We start from the raw sequence: 25,491 nt of genomic DNA on the forward strand, positions 1-25,491 counted from the left end.
GTTGGGGTTGCAAGTACTGGATTCAGTGCTGGCAATGGGTCTGGTGCTGGTTGTTCCGCTGGTTCCGGTTCTGGGACTGGTTCCGTCTGGATCTCTGGGACCGGATCCACTACTGCTGTTGCAGACATTGGCCTAGGGTCCGGGTCCATCACCTCTGACCGGGTCCTGATAGAAGTTTCCAGAACAGAGCTAGGTGTCACGGCTTGTTTAGCCTGGCTGCGGGTGACCATTCCCACCCTCTTGGCCTTCTTCACATGATTGGCCAAGTCTTCCCCCAACAGCATGGGGATGGGATAATCATCATAGACTGCAAAAGTCCACGTTCCTGACCAGCCCTGGTACTGGACAGGCAACTTGGCTGTAGGCAAATTGAAAGAGTTGGACTTGAAGGGTTGAATCTTCACTTGGATCTCTGGGTTGATTAAATTGGGGTCCACTAAGTAATCATGGATAGCTGAGACTTGTGCTCCGGTGTCCCTCCACCCGGTGACCTTCTTCCCGCCCGCACTCACAGTTTCCCTCCACTCCAAGGGTATCTGGGAGGTATCTGGGCCTGCGGACCTCTGGTGTGATTCCGGTGCAATGAACTGTAATCTGTTGGGGTTCTTGGGGCAGTTGGCCTTTACATGCCCCGACTCGTTACATTTAAAACATCGTCCAGCTGACGGGTCACTGGAGCGAGGTGGGTTGCTGGAGAACGGTGTGGCGGGACGATAAGGTGTCTGGAGGGTTCCTTGGGGGGTAGTTGAGGCCTTGGGCGGCCTCCGGTAATAGGGGGTGGTCTGAGGTTGTCCCTTCTGGTATCCGCTCCAACTGCGATCAGTTTTTTTCTTTTCTGCCACCTCCACCCCTTTGGCTCCAATCTCCCCTGCCTTGATTACAGTTTTGGGCTTCCCATCTAGGATGTATCTTTCCATTTCCTCAGGAACACCCTCTAAGAATTGCTCCATTTGCATTAGGAAGAGCAAATCTTCTGGAGATCTAACAACTTGCTCCTGATATCCAGGCATCCCAATGTTTCACAATGTGGTAGGCATGTCGGGTAAATGACACGTCTGGTTTCCACCTTAGGGCTCTGAATCGCCGATGGGAATACTCGGGTGTTAGCCCCATTCTGACTTTCACCTTGGTTTTAAACAGTTCATACTGGTTCATGTGTTCCTTAGGCATTTCAGCCGCTACCTCAGCTGGGTCCACTGAGCTACGACCACAGCTCTACCATGTATTGGTCTGTAGAGATGCTGTACCCAAGGCAGGCCCTTTCGAAGTTTTCTAAGAAGGCCTCGGTATCATCGCCTGTCTTGTAGGTGGGGAATTTTCTGGGATGGGAAGTGGTACCTGGAGAAGGATTGCTAGGGTTTGTTGATATATTCTGCTGAGCCTTTGCCTTCTCCATCTCCAGTGCATGCTTCCTCTCTTTTTCCTTCTCCTCCAGTTCTTTGGCCCTTGCCTCCATTTCTTTTTCCTTTCCCTCCATTTCTCTCCTGTGGGCAGCTTCTAGGGCTTTTTCTGCCTCTTTGCTGCCTCCAGTCTGGCTAACTCCAGTTTGTGTTGTGTCTTGGTTTCTGTCATCTTTACCTCTCTGTTTTTAACCTGAGAGTTAGAAATAAAACAAACAAAAAAAACTTGGCTTGTAAAATTTTGCTGTGCTGTAATATGATACTATATTTTCTGATCGTGATTGTCAGCCTACAGAAGAAAAAAAACCCAACAAACAAAAAAAATCCAAAACCCCCCCCACAAAACTCCCTAACACCTTTGTCTCCAGGCAAATAGGCAGAAAACCCCTCTAGTTGCTCTTAGGTAAAAACAACTTCAGGTCTGTGAAGACTGGTGAATTTCCCTGCAGAAGGTTAACTACCCTGCCTTTAGGTAGAGAAAACTCTAGCTCACAAAAGACAATTCCCTTTTGTCTCTGCTCTGGCCCCAAAACAGAAAAAAAACCTAACTGCTTTCAGCCAAAACCCTGCTTTTCAGCAGCCCAAAGGAAAAGAAAATTTCCTTTTCAAATCTGTGCTTCTGGTTCAAAAAAATCTCAAATTGATCTCAAAATGATTTCAAGTTAATCCCACTGCTCTGCCACCATTTCAAGGTTCCTTCCCCACTCTGAACTCTAAGGTACAGATGTGGGGACCTGCATGAAAACCCCCTAAGCTTACTTTTACCAGCTTAGGTTAAAACTTCCCCAAGGTACAAACTATTTTAGCTTTTGCCCTTGGACTTTCGCTGCCACCACCAAACGTCTAACCGGTATTTATTATTGGGAAAGAGTTCGTTTGGAAACGTCTTTCCCCCCCAGTATCCTCACCAAAACCTTGCACCCCCTTTCCTGGGGAAGGTTTGATCAGAATCCTCACTAATCTGCATAGGTGATCACAGACCCAAACCCTTGGATCTTAAGAACAATGAAAAAAGCATTCAGTTTCTTAAAAGAAGAATTTTAATAGAAGAAAAAGGAAAAAAGAATCACCTTTGTAAAATCAGGATGGTAAATACCTTACAGGGTAATTAGATTCAAAACATAGAGAATCCCTCTAGGCAAAACCTTAAGTTACAAAAAGACACAAAAACAGGAATATCCATTCCATTCAGCACAGCTTATTTTCTCTGCCATTTAAAGAAATCATAATCTAATGCATATCTAGCTAGATTACTTACTAAATTCTAAGACTCCATTCCTGTTCTGTCCCCGGAAAAAGCATCACACAGACAGACCCGGACCCTTTGTTTCTCCCCGCTTCCAGCTTTTAAAGTATCTTGTCTCCTCATCGGTCATTGTGGTCAGGTGCCAGCGAGGTTATCCTAGCTTCTTAACCGTTTACAGGTGAAAGGGTTTTTCCTCTGGCCAGGAGGGATTTTAAAGGTGTTTACCCTTCCCTTTATATTTATGACAACTTCCCAAAGAAGTGATAGGTAGGATCTAGTGTTGTCTACATGGGGACTTACGTTGGCTTAACTACATTGTTAGGGGGGTTGGATTTTTCTCCTTCCTGAGTGACATGGCTGGGTCAATCTAATTTTCTAAGGTGATGTCTGCACTTCAGCTGGAAGGTGTAATTCCCAGCTCGGGTAGAGTTACATGCACTAGCTCTGCTCAAGTATCATACTAAAAATAGCAGGGTGGCCATGGCAGCATGAGCCATGGCTTGGATTAACTGCAGCTATTCTTCTCTTTTTAACACACTAGTACGCATACCTGAGCTGGAAATCACACTCCCCAGCTATAGTGTAGAGATACCCTAAAGGACCACACTTCTGATAGGTAAAGATGTATTATTTGTATAACAATTTCATCCCAAAGGGTCTGCAAGTGCTGTACTGTATTTGTGCACTTGAATAACTATGGATATAATTTGGACTTAATGTACCACTGCAATGCAATAGTAACTGGACTCTGTTTTTAGTATTGCACAATACTTGTATGGAAGAACTTCCAATGAGTTCTTAAGTGCTGAAAGGCGTGGTATTGGTGATTCTTTTGAATTAATATTAACTTAGTGCCCTATTGAGTCTGGGTGCTCTTGTAGCTGAAGGATACCATCTTTCAAAGAGGGAGGGCCTATTTATTTGTGGCCATTAAAAATTCTACCATACGTTTTTGCAACAAGGGTAGAAGTGTTTATCTATCTGTCCAGGACAAATCCCAATTTGGGTAACTGCATTGTGCCTGCTTAAAATTCCTCCGTCAGTTTGAGTTGGATATAGCATTCTTCTTTGTTTCCTGTCCTAAAGTGTTGTTTAGTGTTGCTGCATGCTTTTTAACCATTGCTGCATCCATCAGCTACGCTTCATTGGTTGTGAAGAAATTCTTGTGTATATATAAAATCTGTAAAGCACTTTGAGAAGATGAAAGGTGCTGCATTTTTAATTGCTATTATTATTTAAATAAGTGAACTAAAATAGCAGCTTTTTATGTTTTGTTTTAGGGCTTATTATAAAATAGTAAAAGAATAGTAAATCTTTTTTTGGTGATTTCATGCTTTGCCTAGAATGCTCCGTGTAACTTGTATTTAAAGTTAATGCCGGTAATAATCAGAGATCAGGGCTCCAAGAATCTTGTCTGCTTCTCAGATATTCCTAGTGTTTAAGTGGCATGAATTGGATGCTTATTTAATAATATTCAAGAACCATGTTTGTTTCTTAAGGGCAGAGAGGAATACTAATCTTTTTCTGTATTCAAGAGGGGAAACCATCTAGGAAGAGCAGTGATATGAGCAAACTTGTCAGGATGTTCAAAATTTCCATGAATAAATATTCTCAGACATTTACTTTTTTCCTAATATTTTTAAAAGTCTTTATGAAAATTTAAACTATTGTATCTCAGGGTGGCTTGAACTGAAAACGTCATGAATTAAAAATGGCATTTTACTGATAAAATACTACTGGTTTACTGGAAAGACAAAACCGGTCATTCAGTTTGTTCTTACACCATTTTATAGCGAAGTATGCTGATTTCATCAGTTCTACAGTGTAAAATATTCCTAATCTACGGACAACATGAGAAAAAATGAGGGGGCAAATGTTTTAAAAATATCATTTTAGAAACAAAAAAGGAGCAAGAGGAAAGAGAGTTTATAACAAGCACATATATTGTAATATAGTGAAATCTTCCTTATTCACATGAGTTCATGTCTCCCCAGCATCCTTGGTATTTTAAAAAACCTTGTTTGTCTAAATTTCATGTTGGCCATGTTCTTTGAATAAACTAGATTTCACTGTATTTGTACATATTGTGTTACAAATAGTGAAAATCCTATGTTGCCGGCTGAAGAATATCTGTATTACAGCTGTCCGTTGTTTGGGGCCATCTGCACAAGAGTATATTCTTTGTAATAGAATAAATCATAAAAAGACCTTTGGACTACAGCAGTCTTATTGGACCCACCCTTCTGTGTCTCTGACTACCATTCTCAGCAGGGATATTGAAAAGGAGGGTCAGTAGATTAAACAGTGGTATTCTTGTGTGAGACTAACTGCATAACAGTTGTTTCACAGGAAAGAAAAAATTCCGGGCTACATTTACTGGCTCTTTAATTTGGATTGCCAATGATAACGCAGCGCCTACTGTTAAAGAAAGGTAGGATGCAGAAGCAGAAACATTAGTGCTAATCTGCTGCAGAAAGACTAGATAAATCAGCACAGCTCTCATACAGCACTAAGAGAGAAGCTGATAGCAACTTGACCATGTGCCCAAATAGTCACATCAGAGAGAACAGAGCATGGATAAAAAATCTAAAATGTACCCTTAGGGCTACTTGCTGTGCTGGATTTATGATAACTCATCATTGTAAGTTTAAGATTTCTTTTTTCTTCTTCTTTGTGTTATAATTACAGATTTGAGCCTGTGGTTTACAAGCCTGTGTTTTCAGTTTACACAAATTTAAAGTAAATGTCCTGGAGTAAAGTATAGTATTAACTAGATAATAGTTTGATGTTGTGTGTGTCTGTAAATGATACATACTTTAGTGTTGCTGTCTGTTTCAATACACAGCTCACTTAGAGGTTAGACATTTTTCATTAGCAGCTCAGTCTTTCAATATATTTTAGGGGTACCTCATTTTCACCGTTGTAGTCTTATATTTTGAAATGACGTAAGATGCAAGAAGAATGTCTCAAATGTATTCTACTTTTACTGTGAGAGTCTTTGTATTGTTTTATTTTTGCTATAAGGAAAAATAATCGTTGAAGGGTGTTTTCTAAGGACCTTTTTGTATTCCAGAATTAAGTGTGGATGGTAATTTTCCTGCAGTTCTTAAATTTTGTGCAATTGTTTAATTTAACATCACTTGAGCATCTGCAAAGCGAGAAGACAGAGATGACATGGAAACTGAATAAGCATTGATTGCTAGGCTGAAAATTACGTTTAAAAAGTTTTTGCAGCAGATCTGATTTCAGTTTATTTTTCACCAAATTGGATTATCATATTTAATTGTTGAGGATGAACATAGCAAACAAATATGTGAAACTATCCTGGATATCCTATATTTCCTGCTGTACCAGACTAAAAAACTGTTGTTGATTGTTGCTCCAAGGAAAACCCTAATGCTAGAATTCAGAGCAGCATTCTTAAATAATGCATAGGCAAGTGAAAAGGGAAGAACGAATTTTACTGTTCAGATATTGAGGAGGTGCTTTTGTTCAAAGATAGAAGTATGAACTTAAAAAGGTACAGAAATGTAAACTCACAGTTTCTCTTACTATTTCAGAGAAAGATGAGGGAAAGTCTACAGATGACTTTGCTGTGTGCCCCAAGGGTGGGAAAATTTTTGAAATGTATTTAAGAAACCAGTTTGAATGATGTATTGAAATATTCCTTTACAGTGGGGTAGCAGTTCAGGAAAGCTAATGTATGGAGTGTAAAAAGCAGACCTGAGGGGAAACTCACGCTTTTCTGGGCTTCTGTGGAAGGCAGTTCTTTTTAAATAAGTGCATTATTCTTTTTAATATAAAACTGGGACTACTGTTTCTATTATTTAGTAAAAAAACAAACCTTCACCCAGCTACAATATATTCTATGCCTTTGATTCTGCAGACATATGCTTCCTAATTTTTGGAACTGTTGATGAAGTAAGCCTGGAGTTATCTAAAAATACATGAGTGTCCGTTTATTTTATAATGATATGAGTGTTGCCAAATATAATAAACAAAGGAAGCTTAGAAACAGAGCCTAAATGTATATTTTCTAATATTGGCTTCTCTCTGAAGCAATTGGAAATGTTGTGGATGGTTGTGAAGCTGTTGCCCTGTTCACTTTCAGCAACTGCATTTTAGCCTCCCGTTTTCTCTGTCTTGCTTTGGGCGAAGCATTAAGCAGAGTGAAGGAGCTGCTTTTGATATTTTCCCCATATTTATTAAAACTAGAATGGACAAGGGGAAAGTGATGTGCTATAACATGGTGGTAGCCTGTTCTCCTTCCCAGGAGAGTAAATGGCCAACTGGGGCGAATGTCGAACGAGGTATGCTTCAAGTTAGAAAATTGGCTTTTAAAAGTGTGTGTGTGTGTGTGAGTGAGAGAGAGAGAGAGAGTGTGTGAGAGAGATTGAGAGCGCTCATCAATTGCCTTAATCCCTTTTCACTGTCATTCTGATGCTCTAATTGAGGTATTAAATTTATAACTCTATGGGGCAGTCCTCTATTTTTATTTCTTCTTTGAACTGCCATATAAATCTGTGGCATAACATAAAATATATTATAATGAGTTAGACTGCTTTTGTCAAGTAAGGGACAGAACTAGGGCTGGTTGAAAATTTTCTGTTCTTGAATGGAAAATTAGATTACCGGTAAATTATTTTTTTGTGAACAGTGTCCGCTTTCTTTGGAATTTGTTGTTGTTGAAAAACTTAACACCTGAAAATTGAAACTAGAGCATCATAGAGGATACAGTTTGATCAGGTAGCCTGGCTTATTGAGGAGAGTAGGAGAATAAGGCAGGATGGTGATTTTTCTGAATGGCAATATTTTGATAAATTTTTCACCGAAAAGTCGTGAAAAAAAATTTGTGGGGAAATATTTATTTTCCAACTAGCTGTAGAAAGCTGGTAGCTGTTCCTCGGAAGCAAACAAGGGTCCATGCTGTTACTCATTCACAGTATGGCCAATTTGGCCTTCTGTTGACACTGTCAGAACAGTGCCAGTTAATGATGGTGATGGTGTTTTAATAATGTGCATACAGTTCCTTCTTGTTGGGAATGGCCTGAGAAGGACACATTTCACGTAGGCCAGTTAGTATTAAGTCAGTATTATCCCATTACCAATCCCCTTAGTTATTCCATCCATCCCCTGAGTTACCCATTTCTCTATGAGCTACAAAATTAAGCCAAGGATTGCCTAACAAATGAACAAGAGATCAGCCACAACACTGGTGTGACCAGTCTTGTGGACTCTCAGGTCAAGTTTCAAGTCCCCAAGAGGATCTATCCTTCCCACTACTTAAAAAAGACAATTCTTAGTTCTGAGATGCTTATTCAATTTTCAAAATGGAGTTTGTACAAAATCTGCATGTCTGTGAAGTCTGACCATTTTATGTTAGTAGCTGCCTTTCCTTGTGGTTTGGAATGTTGCTGAACATTAAAGTATCATATAATATGTGTACGCATATGTGTATATAACATACAGGTATAGAGCATTATTAGGCAGATCCTGACCTCTACTCGGGCTGTTTTGCGTTGCTCCAGCAACACAGAGCCAATTGTAAAACTGGCTTAAATTGCTGTCTGAAGAATCCCCCTGCCAAGGGGCATCCCTAGACGGCATAGAGCCAGGGATTTCCCCACACCCCCCACCCCCGAATTTTTCCAACAACTCTCCCCCCCCCGCAGTTTTGTGAACTAGTTACATGCAGTGTTGCCAATTTAGTGACTGTTTGGAAATTTGAATTGAAATTGAAACATTAACACACACTTTAAAACCATATAAAGTGTATGATAAATACGTGTATCTGAAAAAGTATAATAGATTTGAGAACTATGAACATAGACTAGCTTCCTTATACAGCTGTTGTTTTTTTTATGACAATGTCAATGCATTCCTTTTGGTGATGTTGGCCAACCTAATAATTTCAAATTATGATTGGTAAGCGAAGTCTAAATGAGCTCTCCCTGAGAGCTAGTGATCAGCTGGGGGCTGGGGGGAAAGGCTTGAGGACCAGATTGTATTTACATTCACACCTAATCTACCTAGGTATCCAGCAAATAGAGCTGTGTTACCCAAGTGATAGATTTTGGCTGGGGTTGGGTTACAAATCACTTAAATGCAGGGGTAAAGAAATATTGTTAATCTTATGGTATGAGTTAAGGGCAGTAGAACTGTACTTAACCTCTGCTGATATAGGGCATCAAGAGAAGGGGTGGGGACAGGTGTTTTGCTTGATGGTCTGCCTGAGTCACAAGTACTATTTGACCTGTCCCTCTCCACTGTTTAAAAACAGAGCTGATTAGGCTCCATAGATGGTCTTTTGTTTTGTTAAGTGACCACTACAGCTGAAATCACTGATAATTAGGTCTAAGTGCTTAGACCTGCTGTGGGGACAGTGTTTCTGTGGAAGAGATGGCCTAGTCTGCACTAGCAGTGAGGTTCCCCCATTGAGAGCTCAGCTGAAATTACTGAGAGCTGGGTGGAAGCTCAAGAGACCAACTCGGAGAGGTCACAGTGGCAGGTGGCAGCAGAAGGTGATGGTGCAGGGCCATTGGCAACAGAGCGATGGAGTGAACGGTGGCACAATGAACAACAGTGGCCAGAGTGGACAGTGAGCAGTTGGCAGAACGAACAAGGTACCTTCTTGCCCCCCACCTGGGAGGTGAACTCATGTGAAAGCACCTCTGAACTCTGAGTCTCCACCGACCAAGGACAACACTGGTGAGTGTTAATGAGGCTGTTAAGAATGCTGGAGACACAACAGAGTTCATGTGAACAAACATGGCCGTGGCATCATACTTACTATTTAAGCAAGAGATACCACACACTACAAACTGGAGGCCAATGTTAAGTGCAATGTCACTTGTTCATCCTGAAGTTGAACACTGGTTCCAAACAAGACCAGCAAATGCTCACTACTTTTCTGCAAGAAACTCAACTGACTGGCTAGACACACGTGCTGCAACAATAAAAGACTCAACAGTTGAAAAAGTGAAGAACTCTCTCACCACATTCAAAAAATTTGCATATATGGCTGATGAATGCACCAATGCAAATGGGCATCAAGTATTAAGTCATTGTGTACGTTATCTTGATGTCAGTAGTAGGCCAGTAGATGCATTTCTAGATGTTCAAGTTATATAAGACAGATTGGCTGCATCTGTGACAACCCACATCTTAGAAGAGTTAAATGCTTGTCAGTTGGACCCCAAAGAGATGGCTGCTTGTGCATTTGATGGAGCTGCAAACTTCTGTGGAAGACATGGTGGAGCACAAGCTTTCCTCAGAGAAAAGTGCAACCCTAATCTCTCCTATACAGACTGCAGAGGTCATCTATTCCAACTAGCGCTAGTACGAGCTATAGACTCTTCAAAAGACATTAAAAAAGCTATACATTTAATGTCTTCATTATATTCTTTTTTCAGCAAGAGTCCAAAAAGACTGAATATCTTGGAAAATGTAGAAGATACACTGGGACTGGAGTTCAAATTAGTCCAACCTGGGAAAACCCTCTGGCTTTCTCATGAGCGATCCTTGGCTGTTGTCTTAAAATTACTCCATCATTATTACTGGCTTTGGAAAGTATCTACCAAGATGGGATGGATCTAAGTAGTGAGGCTGGTGGATTACTTTTGCTACTACGTTCAGAGAAGACTATTACCATTCTCTCTCTTGTAAGTCTACTGTTGAAACCATGTAAGTCATTAAACAATGTCATCCAGGCATCTGCTACAACAGTGGTAGATCTTTGTCCATCAATAGAAGCTGCATTTGGATCAACCAGAGAGCTATCCACTGAAAAAGTACTGGAAGAAGCAAAGACTTCAGTCCAGAAGTAGACTAATGAAGGCATTTATATTGAATCCTTAAGTGAAGAGGACAAGAAGTGTTTGTTAAGACAACTGAAAAAGTACACAGAGTTGATTCTTAAAAATCTACAACAGCAACTTCTAGATTCTACTCAACCTCTATGTAGCTTTTAGAGATCCCTGTCCTATAAAACACCGACAGTTGAGTGGAGTGATGCACTACCAGCAATGGGGCTGCCATCTGCTCAGGTCAGAATAGAGAATTTGAACACAGAGTGGAATATCATACGACGAATTAATGAAGATTTGACTTCAACTTCTTTTTTTATCTTCACTAGTGGCTCGACCCAATCTTTATGCTATGTTTCCTGGGCTGAAAGAAGTTGGAATTCATCTCTTGCTACTCTCAGTCACAACAGCTACAGTTGAGTGTTCTTTTTCATCATTGAATAGAATTTTGTGTTTTGAAAGAAGTTGCCTTCTGTCTGATCATGTGAATGAACTAATGAGCATATCAATTGAAGGAATGGAAATACCGGACACACGAGAAGCCACCAAAGATGAATGCATTGCATTCAAGAAGTTCATTAACAGAGCTGTGCAAAATTATAGCAAGAAACCAAGAAGGATGTAGATGTAGTGCTTCATAGAAGGCTCGAGTAGCCAACTTCAATTTGTGTGATGATTTTAAAATCTAATAAAATGGTCATGAAACATTTTTCAGTTTTTACTATGGTGCCCTTACAGTCTCACCCTTCATCAGCCCTGACCCCCCACTGCAAATTTGAACACCCCCCCTAATTTCAATTCCTGGGGAAAACACTGCATAGAGCCCTGGCTGGCTTATATGTAGCAGCTTCCCATGCTATCCTTTCCTGGCCCCTGGAGCAAAAGACACAGAAGGGGTGCCAGCCCCTATACCTGGCTGATCCATGGCTTCTGGAAAAGCCCCAGGGCTGCTCTGACTATAAGGTGGGGACAGATCCACTCACTCTCTGGCTTTTGGATCAGGGGAGCCTGAAGGTGGCTGTCTGGGTATATCTACATTTGAGCTGGAAGGTCTGATTCCCAGCTCATGTAGACAGGGCCGGTCCTAGGCCAAATGACCCCCCAGGGAAGGAGCGTCTTCAGCGCCCCTCCCCCTCCAGTTGTTAAACTTCTGAATACCATAGGAAATTCTACAAAGGTCCAGAACATTCTAGGAGGTTAGTGAAAAATGAATCCATGCATGGAATACCTGAAACATGTTACTTCAAACATTCCATTTTCTCTTTTGTTGCTAATAACAAAAATAACCCCCCGAGCCCAGTGCCCCCGAAGCCCGGCACCCCAGGCAGTCGCCTGCGTTGTCTGCCCCTAAATCTGGCTCTGGGTGTAGATGTGTTTGTACTAGCTCTGTTTGAGCTACCTCCTAAAAATAGCAATGTGTCTGGTACAGTTGGCTGCTTAAGCTAGCTGCCCTGAGTACAGTCCTGCCCGACCTCATGGCTAAGTACTCAGACAGCTTGGGCTGCCGGGTACATGCTGCTGTATTGAGGCACAGGCTCAAACGGAGCTAGCACAGGAATGCCTTCGTGAGCTGGGGGGGTCTCATCTCCCAGCTGAAACGTAGAAAACCCCTCTATTGTAAAAGATTAGATTCACTGGGCAAACATATGCTGAATGTAATGTTCTCTTGTCATTTGACGTACTGTACCTCATACAGTCTATGCTGTGTGCACAAGTGACTCTAAGAAACTAAAATAAACAGTACTGTTACTGGTAGGGTTTCTGATTTTACAGTTTTACTTGGCTTTTATTTACTGTTATTCCTATAGTATTCATTTCCTCATAGTATTATAACTAATACGGTATAGATCTGTGAGTCTCAGGACCCAGTTGTGCATACCTTGCCCACCCAAAATTCCCCTTTATTTCAAAGGGAGTTGTGGCTATGTAAGGCATGCTGAATCATGAAGGATGTAGTAGCATCCTCCATTCAATCCAGAGTTAGGGTTAGAAAAGATAACTTTAACAATTTTTTGGGGAACATGACTTCGTTTTGAAGTGACCTGTTGGACCTATAATATCAGTGTACAGTATGTGAATACACAGCACTACTTTTAGAGGAGAGTCAGAAAACACTGCAATATTCCCCTTTTGCAGACATCACAGTAATATAATCAATCCTGGTTCAAACTGATGGAACAGGGTTCTGTTAGTAAAGTAAAGCAATCCTACTTTCTGTGACCTGCATTTGCTTAAACTTTGGGAGATTATGCTGACTTTTAAAACGTAACACAACAATTAAAAGCTTTATCTTCCTTTTTAGTTCTGTAATCAGTTACAATGTGTTTAGATTTCTGCCAGGATTATTATTTTTAATGGGTCAGCAATGCTGCATTCTCCGAAGTGGAATACAGCTGTTTTCACAATGAGATTTTAAAACAAATGTTTGCCACTATGGGTTTCCTACAAAGTTTCATAAAATAAGTGGACTTCAGTTAGAGCCACTACCTAACAATTTGCTGCTTTGCACATTGAGAAAGCTGTGCTTAATTGCTTTCCCTCCAGATTTCAGGGATTTTATTTTTTCACCCAAGAGACTGGAGTTTACCATCTTTTTTTTTTTTTTTTTTAAATAAGGTGCCTGTCTGTGGGCCAGTTTTGACCTTGGAATGAATGTGTGCATCCCATAAATCAATGAGAGGCACATCTTCTTCCTTCAGAGCTGAACTCTGGCCCATTTATTTATTTATTATGGTGAGTGTTTGAGTGTAAACAGTGGCTATTTTGCTAGACACGCACATGGCTTTTATTTCTGTTTTCTGTTTTAGTCAATACTTGAATGTTATCTAAATATAGTTTTGTGTTCTGTGTAGAAAAGAGAGAAAACATGTGGTAATGGACATTTATTGCAGTTTCAGAGCAGAGGGTGACTTATTGATGCTAGCTTTAGCATATTAAATTTTTCTTATATTTGTGCTATTCATCCAAACAGTCTACAGAACATTCCTGCTCCCACTGAGCTTAGTGGAAATGCTGCCATTGACTATAGTGAAATTAAGAGGGCCCAGAATCTTAAAGGAGCACATGTCCCACACCAATATATCCTGTGATCAAAAGGGTTTAGAGTGAAAAAAGTATAATGATCATCATCATCATCAAAGTTCAGACTGTAATTTGTGGAGCATGTTTTGGTTACACAGCATTTCTTATACATTTCTGTCTACAAAAAAAAATCAACAATTTCATTTTAAAATTGAGTCCATGAAGGTCTAACCTGTACCATTTAGGCTCTTGAGGGGGCCTTGCATTGAAGGTCCTTCCTGCACAAATGGAGTGTTTGCACTGCTACTTGGTTTGAGGGGCACAGCATGTTCATGCCGCCAATCAACTCTGCTAGCCAGCAAGGGGGGGAGGGGTGCAGAAGCATGGTTTTGTCTACTTTCTCCCTCTCCCTGCCTCTTTTGGGCAATGGGCCTGATGGACTAGTTGGGGAGCAGTCCCCTGCTCTTAGGGGAGCCAGGGGCTGCAATACTTTCCAGCCCTTACATGTACAAGGTGTGGGGAAGTCTCCTTATGCCGCCTTTTCTCCTCTTCTGCTCCATGCACACACAAAAGAGCAAGGCAGAATTCAGGCCATAATGACTATCATTTATTATTGATGCAACAGTAGTCTCTGGGGGCACTAGCCAAGGATGGGGACCCAATTGGGCTCGGAAACATGGACATGCAGAAAACAGAGACAGTCCCTGACCCAAAATACTCAGTCTAGATTATGACAAGGTGGGGCAGGAAGGAAGTAGGACAACGCAACAATAAAGCAAGTAAATAATTGTTCATTAAGATGGGGCCGCAACTCACCATCTGCCTCGCCATTGTCAGCTTCCCCTGTTGGTCTGCGACATAATCTCGAATTTGTTAACCTTCAGGGCATGTGGCAAGGCCCATCTATTACTGGGGATGGGTGTTAGGTAGGGCTGGATAGTGGCACTGTCAATCAAGTGGGGATTCTGTGAAGAGGTTAGCTCAGTTTTGTTATCTGTATGTCGTCAGTGGGTTGTTGATTTAATCTGGGGTAATTGGTGGGTCGCTTTGTTTATTGGTGTATGTTAAAAGATTGTTGAGAACCCAGAGCACTAGATCCCTACGCCGTTATAGTAGAATTGCAAAAATCCAAATAAATATCTAAAAGATGAGAGAGGGAAAACTACAGTGGAAAGAAGAAGAGAGTTCACCATGAGGGTCTATGCTGGGGATCAATCCTGACCATACTGACTTTGGAATCTGTGTCAGAGCTTTACGCTACTGCAAGAGAATGCAGGGTGGCACTGGGTACTGAATTTGAATAATGGCCCACTTAAAATTCCCCATTGAGGACCACAGGTGCTGTGTAGTCAAAAATTCTTTATTTGCAATCCCAGCAAAACTACCAAATTATCGTTGCTCAGTTTACATGCCTTATCCGTATGTGCTTTTTGTTGTTTTAGTGCTCCTAGGTGAAACTCTTTGGAGAAGGGAGTGGAGCAGCAGGTCCTTCACTGTAGAAGCCCAAGGTTGAGGGTTTCTTCAGGTCTCCACACAACCATGTCACCTCCTTTTGTAAAAAAACCCCTCATGTTAGCAAGGGCCGATGAATAGCCTGCCATCATTCTCCCTGGATAGGCAATGATGGAGGGAAGAGGAAGACACAGAGAGAAAGGGGGTGGGGCTTGAAGAAGAAAAGGGGAAATATCACTTCTCAGTAACAGTGGCAAAATTCAGGGAGTGCTGAACAGAACTTTAACGGACAGTTCTCTTGCATTTCTCGTCCGGTGCTTAGCCACTTTGGTGATAGGTACATTAGCAATACCAGCGAGAGAGAGAACGAGAACCCTGTAATACCGGTACTGGGCTACTGAAGCATTAATGTAACTATGCTGAACTGTATAAGTGATACAGTAGAAATCTGGGAACAGGCTCTTTCTTTTAATCATGTTTTTTGTCATAAGCAATAAAGTCTCTAATAATCAAAACCAGAAAGATTCAGATGTTTTAAACACCAGAATTTTTTATCCAATAGGGGGACTTGAGAAATGCTTAGGGGGCAACCCAGAGTAGAGTTGGCTATTGTATTATCAGAGGTTACATTTCTCATTTTGGTCTGCTTGCCAGAAATTCTTTAAAGATCTAGTAAATTGGAAATTCTGTCACTTGAGCATTTATCTGTTTCTGATGGGAAGGAAGTTAGTCATCCTAGTAACACTGCCATCCTAACAGCAGCAGCAACAAGCACCTGCAGACAGTGCAATTTAGGGAAACCTAATAATTGCACACAAATGCATGACTTCCCTTGGCCATGATAAGCAGAAGGAGAATTGCCAACTCCATTTTACACTGGAATGTTACTTCAGTGCAGACCCATGTCTTTAAGTAGTTGGTAGACAATTCAGAATTAGCTAGCTGATATATATTTATTTTATGTTGGTTACTGCTCTTTGGTGCATTGTGCATATACAATTGATTGTTGTGATCAGTATAAAAACCCTAAGTATGCTCATTAAGTGATGAAACTACCTCTGAGAAGGTGCTGTCAAGATTTTTCAAATATTCAGCTACAGGAGGCCCGATTCTGTCCTCATGTATGCAAATATGTATGCACAACTCCCATGGTCTTTAGTGGAAGTTGTACTTTGATTGTAAGTTCTTGGGGGCTATTCTGTGCTTGTACAGTGAGGTCTTGGTCTGTGACCAGGCACTATGATGATACAAATAATAAGTAATGTGTGCATATCTGAATGCAGAATTTGGCCCTGTATGGTTTTGACTTAGCAAACAATCTGGACAGGTCTTACACACTTACCACTGCTCTAATACATATAAGACTGAGCGCACTTCTTTGTACATTATGAAAAAGCAGTATTGTAAATTGATGAATTCTTTATTCCATATACAGAGTATGCTGTAATAATGAGCTTTTGATTATAAGCATGGAGTTCAGCTTTCTGGCAGGGGGGATACTATGCATTGCACAGTACTCGAAGAGATCTCTTTTCGGTTCCATTTGTTACTGGGTATCGAGAGTTACTGCTGTGGCAAATGGCATCATTCCAGATTGCATCTTAGTCAAATGGATTATTCTTCAGAGTGGTGGTTTCCTGGGGAAGGATCTGAGTTTTTGTTGTTGTTTTTCTTTTGTTTTGCAATTTCAAGAGACTCAGATCTGGATAACAGCCAATATTTTATAAAAATTTCATTGACAAAAGTCTGTAGTGTACATGCAGTCTACTCCAAAAGAAGCCTGGTGAAAACTAGCACTAAGTATTATAGGTGGAGAATAGAGCTGTGAGAATAACTGATGTTTTGGTTCATTGACATTGACAGTTCTGAAGAAAATGAAAAAAAATCAGTTTTGGGTCAATATTTTAGAAAATTTGGCTAAATGAATAATTAAATATTCATTGGAAAAGGGACTGGAATGTGTTCCCACTGTTCCACTTTGTATAAATTAAATATTAATTTAATTAATAATTGAAAGCAAAATGAGAAACGATTATGCCAAGGATCAAAATAGTTAATATATATATTTTTCAAATTAAGGCCCAGATCTTGCAAATAATAACGGTTATTGTGCTACAATAAATATTTTATTGTGAAGCATTGAAATAAATATTATGACCACTTTGAAAAGTGCTGAGCAGTCAACAGATTCCATAGACGTTAAGGTAGCTTCAGTGGTGGCATTTCAAAGTATTTTGAAATAATATGACTGAATTTACGGTGAACAATTTAGTTTCAGGAAGAGCAAACACAATGGAAGAATAACAGAAAGTTATCAGTGAAATATAGGTTTCCACACAGAGGGAGTGCTCAAAGGTACAGACCTGCATTACTTCCCAATATGAGAGCATTTGTTTCCAACTGAACATACTCCTCTAGGATATCAATACTGTTTTCTACACAAATATTCTATTTCCAACTCATTGGATTTTTAGTCCCACAAATAGATAAATAAATCTATGCAGAAAGATTTATTTTTTTAATTTTAAATAATGATTCAAAGGAGACTAGGGCATCTCCAGGGATAAATGAGTGGCTGAGAGGAGTTGATAGCCTGAGGCACAACCACTGGCCCTTAATTCCAGCCAGTCATTAATCCCTATGTAAGGCCCTAGGCTGAGGTTATTGTTGAATTTAGCCAAGTTTGTATTTCTCTAGGACATGGTAAACTGGTCTAAAAAGACAAAAAGGAGTCGGGGTGGGGATAGCCATAGTATCTCTAATTACCGCTGGTGCTCAGGACATAAATCGCACATGCCAACTGAAAAAGTCATCTCCAACACTACAGCAACCCCTAAAACCAGGATGAAGCAGTTTCAGTACTGATGCAGAAGGAAGGGTGTTATCCATAAATTACACTTCCTACAATGCTTTGAGCATTCAATGTTGTTTCCTCTGGACCATGTTTTTAGCTTACAAGTTCCAAGTGGACCACAGCACAGGGTCCTATAGCTGCAAGTTTAAGAACAAATCCTCAGACAAATGTTTAGGGCCTACAATGATAGAAGAGAAGTCTTAGGTAGATTGATCTTGGTATCAGTCAAACAAACAAAAGCCTCACACCTCAGAAAAGATTTTCACAGGAGCACTCATTTCCCTCGTATTTAAAAATTCTTGGGAGTGTGAAAAGGATAAGTTAGTTCGTTCATGTCTTTTTCCTCTATAGATGTAACTCCCATTGATATTAGTGATAGTTTTATTTAGGCATAGGTAGAGAAGCATAGACCCAGTAAAGTGGTTCCCAGCTATCGAAAAATATCTATGGAAAATAGTCTTAGGCTCTATAAAGGTATGTTTTAAAAAATGCTTGTCTTATTTTTCCCCCTGTGTACTATAAGTTATAAGTATTTGTCTTTTTAAATATTCTAGCTCCCTCCCTTGTATGGGACTTGATAATTAAACTGATTATATTATTATTATTATTATTATTATTATTATTTTTGTTGTTGTTTCACAGTAGCACTAGAGGCCCCAGCCAACACTGGGGATCCATCCTGAGAGGGCTACATTGATTCTTGTTACTTGGCAGAGCTCTGCTCCAGTGCACTCTAGCTTCCTTTTATGCCTAATTCTAGGTGTCACTAAATGTAGCGTTATTAGGTGACAATGGTTCCTTCTTCTCAGGAATTGTGTTTACCGAGGGGGACATGCTTATTTTCAACAAATATATACGGGGTGGGACTTTCAAAAGAGTAAAGCTTTGCCCTAACTGCTCCCACTGAAATCAGTGCAAGATTCTGCCTGGTGGTGCTAGCATGTATATACATCCACATTTATGTGGCAGACAGAAAAATCAAAAATGTATTCTAGTATTCCAAAAGTAGATTATTTTCATTTATTCCTTTTCCTTACCAATGTCGGATGTAAACCTGCTGCATCCAATTCATTTCTGCCTGCTTTGCCTCTCCCTGGAGGTTGGGCTTCTCCAAACCTTAGTCTCTCAGTTGTTCTTCAGGTGGCGGTATGTCCAGCTGAATGGATGGTGACCAGTCGGGTGTGTTGGAGCCTAACTCAAAGGCTCATTATTATGATAGTTTGAGTATCTCATACAAAAGCAAGCCTGAGGTACCAGTCCATGTAAGAGTGAATGGGAACCACTGCTTTAGAGCAATCAAAGGATGCATGTGACCCATCATTTCATGCTCTGTGTTCCATGGAGGGACTAATGATCTGTATATTGTTTCTAAAGCAGCATGACACTTACATTTGATTGTTGATTTATTATTATTCTAATGTATCTGACTTGAGTTTCCTTTTTCTTTGAAAGGATTTTTTTCCAGATATATTTTTTTAAAATTTCCTTCCTGATGTCTGTCTTTTTTCCAGATTCCAAAATTAGAACAAGTCACATTTCCTCATGGAACTTCTGGTGCCAGGAGACAGTGAGCTTTTGCAGCCCCTAGGCTGAAGGTGCCCGCGCCGGCAGATGACCTGCGCTGTCACGCATGCTAGCTGTCCCTAAATTTGACAATGGCAAACTTAAAAAAGTTAATGCGTGTCCCTTTGCCCCCTCATCTCACAACCCCACCCCCACCCCGAGAATCACTGTCTGTACATTTTGAGTCTTGCTGAATCTTCTTTAAGAAACTATTTAATCTATTATTTGCTTGCTGTTTATACTTTTAAGATGTTAACTGTTAAATCAAACAAGGTTTTGTTTTGTTTATTTAAGAATGGGCTTGTCCAAGTGATAATATCTTCCTTGAAGTCTAAGGGTCAGTGTTTGATTAAAAATGACAGCAATGTTAAAATCGGTGCCCCGTGTCTGTCTCTTTATAAATGACTGACTAGTGAACTTGTAGAGGGGCTAGTTTTTAACTGGTATATTTTTTGTCGTTGTTTTGATGGGTTGATGGAGGGGTACTGGGGAACCATTTGATTAATAAATTCATTATTATCTTTGACATAATATGAAGATTAACAAGATTAACAAGATGCAGTTTGGGGGAAAATAAACTAAAGACACACATGAAATGTGTGGTTTTAAAATTTCTTTCCAGTAATGGGAAAAACTCAGACCAACATCAAAAGCAGGATGCTGGGTTTGTGGTGATCTTAGTCATGAGTGTATGAGTGTATAACATGAGTATGCAGTTGTCACACCATTCCTCTGCTCTGTCTGCCCCTTTCTTTCTGAGCCCATGTCCTGAAACTGATGGAAATCTTATCTTGAAAGAGCCCAGAGACCTAAATTCTTGTCCATTTAATACTTGGATGGCTCACAAGGACAGAGTGGTGCTTACATACAGTGATTTGCTCTATAGAAAGCGCTAAAATAGAGCAGGCAGGGGAAATGGTGGCTAGGTTTGTTGTCTTACAGTGCTTCTGGGACTTTACCTCTGTTGCAGCCCACTTTAGGGGCTGATAGTGGTGTGAAATGTAACTGTTAGAACACTCTAGAAACAAAAGTATAACTGGAATCTATTCACCTCTCCATTTTTGTAACTCCCAATAGCATGAATGGTTTGGAATTTATGTACAATACATATGTCAAGAGGCAAATATATCCCTTTTCTTGTGTGCATTGGCCCAATTTTATAATCACTGTTCGCATGAATTGGGCCCTGTGGTTGTATGTGTGGCAAAGAGTGCTGAGTTTGTCAACCTCGAATGTGTCCTTTGAAACATTTTGTTTTCTGAATGTATTTCTGCTGTTGAGTTGATACAGAGCGATGTAGGCTACTATGAAATAGAAGATTTAAAACTAAAGGACAGCTGCCAGTTCCTAGGTGCTCTTGACCCATAATTTGAGTACTTCTTGGAAGTGACATATTCAGTCTCTGGGAAGAAAGGAGGCAACATGCAGTACCTAGACACTCCTTGTGTGAAGGCCACAGAACGATAGTGCCAGCCGCAGTCTGAGGCACTTGTGTGCTCTGTCAGGTGGAGGAAAGGCAGTTAGACTTGGAAGACTTAAGTCCGTGTTCATGTGTGTACAAATTGGTGAAAATGAGATGTTGCATGACAATTCAAAGAGGACAGGAGAGTCAACTATTTCCTTAGCTTTTCTTTCAGTGGTAAAGGGCCTCTGTTTTAATAGAAGGAAAGACTATCCAATCAAATTATTATATTGATTAAGCAATAATCACATACTCAATGTTGTGGCACTGGAAATACCTTTTCCTTTCCTGGCTGCTAGTAATCAGATTGTTTCATTGCATGATATGAATGTTCAGTTACATGTACTAAAATGTTACATGTACTGCCGAAGAAGTCTGCACTCAAAAAGCTAGGTAATGGAGAGCTGTTTTAATTTCCTAGTGGGTATTTTTGCACGGAAAGAATTTTTATGGGACTATTGTTAGATATAAGTTGTAAAAATCGCTTATAATTATAATATGAGAATGCTATCATGGAATCTGCTACCAGGTACTCTGTTTTTATTAATTTTATACTCTGTGTATTACTTTCATTTATTATTTATGCGGAACCATAGCTGGGCCAAATTCAGAGGTAATGTGTAAGGGCATTGCAATGGAGTCAAGCTGGTATAATTTATACCTTCCAGTGGTCCTTCTGCATGTAAGTTACACAAGCTGAGACTGATAGACACACACTTACAACGTTGCACTTCACCACAGAATTTGGTCAAATTCCCTGCTGCAAATAGATTGTAGCCTAAATTTAGAAATTATATGCTGAGAGAAGGTAAGAAACTTTTCAGGGGAGGGGAAATGATTTGCAAGGGTTATGGCATCCTGTAGCAGATTCAGTTCTTAAGGTGTGCTTTGTTGAAGAGTAAGGGAGGTTTGTTTCTCTTTAAGCTCTATCTCAGTGGAAGGCTAGAGTTTGGAAAAGTTGCTGAAGAAGGCCCTATTCTGTGATGGGGGCAAAAGTATTTTTAAAAATTCATTTAGGTGATATTATTATTCATGGTACAGGACAGGACATGGTACAGAACTTTCTATTGCCAGACTTAAATAAGTCAGCAGCCAGTGCTGCTCTGATGACCGTCTCTAGTTTAACACTGCGTTATGAAAAGTCCATATGTTTGTTCCAGGAGCAGTCGATCCCCTAGTACTCCCTGATCCTATCAATCAGTTTTTGATAGTCTCACAGCTTATGACCTGTGTTCTTCTCGTAGAGTAACATTGGACAGCCAGGAATGAGTTTTCTAGCAGCCCTTCAAGGTTTGTCTGAAACTCAGCTCAGGGTTGGCATTTTGAATCTCAGCAACCCTTTTTCAGCAGGCTCAGCCTGACTTTAAGATTGGTAACAAAATCCCATATCAGGCCAGCTGGGCTTCATTATTGAAGACTTGCACCGTTCTATGGTAGTTTGGGTCCTCCTGGAAATCTCAAGGGTTTCACCTGTGGCCCTTGGGTGGCAGGAGGGCATCTGATATAGTGCCCAGTGCAGAATAGCCTCAACAGTTTTGGTGCATCATTGGGTGTGTCTGACATTGGGTATGAAGTGTACCCTTTCTTAATTTTGTAAAACTTTGTAATGGGGACGTTCAACTCACCACCGCGGCACCTTTGCTGGCCATATTGGGAATTAGCTCAGGGTTGCCAGTGCGCCCTCCTCAGGTAGTGTCTCACCCGTCGTCACTTCTGTCTCCATCTCCAGGACCTGCGTCACTTCCCAGACCGTGTCGTTTTCTTCTGGACACAGCCCTTCGGCTGTGCCCCACTTGGTTCTTTCCCCCCATCCGGGGGACCAACAGTCTTCAGTCCAACCACTTGCCTCAGTAGCAGACTGCAGTCCAGGTTCTAGCCACTCGTCTCAGTGGCAAACTGCAGTCCATACACTGGCCACTTCCCTCAGTGGCAAGTGGGGTGTGTGGGGGGGAAACCCGGGCCCGCCCACTACTCTGAGTCCCAGCTCAGGGACCCTATAGCTGGTGGCTGTGTGCTTCCCCTTTTCCAACTCCGCCGTCTCCTTCCCTGGGCCACTTCCCTGCAGCCCTGGCACCTCTCCTCTCCCCTTGTATCAGGGCCTCAGTCGGGCAGCCATCAGCCTGGAACTTCCTTATGCTCTGCTGACCCTACCTAGCACTGCTCTGTCCATGGTGCTCCAGCCCTCTAGGCAGCCAGTTCTCCTCCCTCAAACTCCAGGGAGTGACTGCTCTCTGCTCTACTCAGCAGCCCCTTCTAATATGGGCCAGCCTGGCCCTGATTGGCTCCTCCAAAAAAACCTTCTCCTAATTGGTTGGCACTACAAGCTTTTTCCTTATTGGCTGCCTCCTGTGCAGACTCCCCAGGGTTGCTTTACCAGTGAGGGGCAGCTGCCCCATCACAAACTTAAAAAAAAAAAATCACACCTCAACAAACAATGACACTATATTAGGAATAAAATACATTGTAGAATAAGTTACTAGATTAATTTAAATTCCCAGATATGTGTACTATAGATTTTGAATTCTGAACAAGCGGTGGAGATGGGGAGGGGAGGTTGGGAGAAATGTGAAGGCCTAGAAATGTTGGCCTAAGAAGCTGAACAAAACTTTGTTTCCGCTGTAATAGAATTGTCACTTACAGAAACTTCTTCTAGTGTCTCCTCAATGTTCCTGGGCAGGGCACTCCTTTTTGTGCAGAACCCTTCTGAACTTTGATTTGCCCAAGTCAAACTGGGTTTCTCTGACTTTCCAACAGCTGACTCAGTAATGGGGACAGGTCTCCCCATCATGCTGAAGGTGCTAGTCATCTCCCTGCCCTCAATAGCTCTTGTGTCTCACTCCATATATTTGCTTCTAGAGTCAGATTTCTTGCCCTCATCCATGTTCATAATTCCCAAAGTGCAGCTCTGCCAGATGGGAATCACAATGAACAGCTCTTCCAGGTTGGAGGTGAGATTTTCAAAAGCTCTCAGCTTTAGGCTAACTCTGCTTCTGTTGAAATCAGTGGGAACCAAGTTAGGCCAATACTGAGCACTTTGGAATCCCCATGCCCTTCCAGAGAAACTCCAGAGTTTTATTGAATTTCCCTGCGAATAAAACATTGAATTGGCCTGTAAGTCCTGAATATGACTATATTGCACTTAACCAAACAACAGTACAACAAATAACCTCATTCTTTCATGGCCCTTCCCAGGCACACTGTGAAGTTCCAGTATTTCCAAAAGTGCCTAAGCGCTAGATTTTTAAAGGTGCAGTTAGGCGCCTAGTGGGATTTTCAGAAACACCTGGGAGTTAGGTGCTTCGTGGCTTTTGAAAATTCCACTAGGAACCTGTCTGTACCTTATAGCACCTTTGAAAATCTGTCCCTGTGGGTATGTCTACACTATGAAATTAGGTCGATATTATAGAAGTCAATTTTTAGAAATTGATTTTATACAGTCGATTGCGTATGTCCACACTAAGCGCATTAAGTCGGCGGAGTGCATCCTCACTACCGTGGCTAGCATTGACTTATGGAGCAGTGCACTGTGGGTAACTATCCCTCAGTTCCCGCAGTCTCCACCACCCGTTGGAATTCTGGGTTAAGCTCCCAATGCCCGATGGGGCAAAAACATTGTCGCAGGTGGTTTTGGGTACATGTCGTCAGTCTCCCCTCCCTCCGTGAAAGCAATGGCAGACAATCATTTCGCGCCTTTTTTCCACGGAGACACCATACCATGGCAAGCATGCAGCCCGTTCAGCTCAGCTCACCGACACTGCCGCTGTTGTGTCCTGGGTGCTGCTGGCAACAGACGGTGCAGTAGGTCTGCTAACCATCGTCATCCACCGCTTCCGCTGCAACTCTGCTCTCCTGCAGCTCAGGGGATCCATTCTGGTCCTGCTGGGTGCTGCTAACTGTCGTCATACACCTCTTCCGCTGCAACTCTGCTCTGCTGCTATTGTCTCACTAGCGAATGTCTCCATGTTGTCTGTCATGGGCTTCCAGGTACGTGTGTTCTTCCTCGGGAAATGTGTGCGGTATTAACAGTCATCCTCCACCACTTCCACTGCAACTCTGCTCTCCTGCTCTCATTAATCCACCTCGCAGGTCCTCTCATCGTTCTCTATAAATATCTATTCTCGTGGCATCTGTCTTTAGCCACTGCTTCCGCTGCAACTCTACTCTCCTGCTCTCCTGCAGACACCATACCATGGCAAGCATGGAGCCTGCTCAGATCACTGCGGCAGTTATGAGCATTGTAAACACCTCATGCATTATCCTGCAGTATGTGCAGAACCAGAACTTGCAAAAGCAGGCGAGGAGGTGACAGCAGCACTGTGACGAGAGTGATGAGGACATGGACACAAACTTCTCTCAAAGCCCTGCCAATGTGGGCATCATGGTGCTAATGTGACAGGCTCATGCCGTGGAACACTGATTCTGGGCCCAGGAAACAAGCACAGACTGGTGGGACCACATAGTGTTGCAGGTCTGGGATGATTCCCAGTGGCTGCAAAACTTTCACATGCATAAGGGCACTTTCATGGAACTTTGTGACTTGCTTTTCCCTGCCCTGAAGGGCAAGAATACCAAGATGAGAGCAGCCCTCACAGTTCAGAAGCGAATGGCAATAGCCCTCTGGAAGCTTGCAATGCCAGACAACTACCGGTCAGTCAGGAATCAATTTGGAGTGGGCAAATCTATTGTGG

The 25,491-nt window shown here is 41.5% G+C and overlaps 1 protein-coding gene across 7 annotated transcripts in view; it reads left to right on the forward strand.

Annotated features, from left to right (window-relative positions):
- The window catches only part of RAPGEF4 (Rap guanine nucleotide exchange factor 4), a 226,435-nt gene that overhangs the window by 64,491 nt on the left and 136,453 nt on the right, over positions 1-25,491 (forward strand). Inside the window, exon 1 of one of the 7 annotated variants that reach the window (XM_048869501.2) lies at positions 5,100-5,287. The exons of the other annotated variants lie outside the window; for them this stretch is intronic. The gene's annotated coding sequence lies outside the window, so the exon portion shown is untranslated. Of the gene's footprint in view, positions 1-5,099; positions 5,288-25,491 lie in introns of those variants that run through there. 7 annotated transcript variants of the gene reach the window in all.

This window comes from Caretta caretta, chromosome 11 (genome assembly GCF_965140235.1).
Source record: "Caretta caretta isolate rCarCar2 chromosome 11, rCarCar1.hap1, whole genome shotgun sequence".
Classification (NCBI taxonomy): domain Eukaryota; kingdom Metazoa; phylum Chordata; order Testudines; family Cheloniidae; genus Caretta; species Caretta caretta.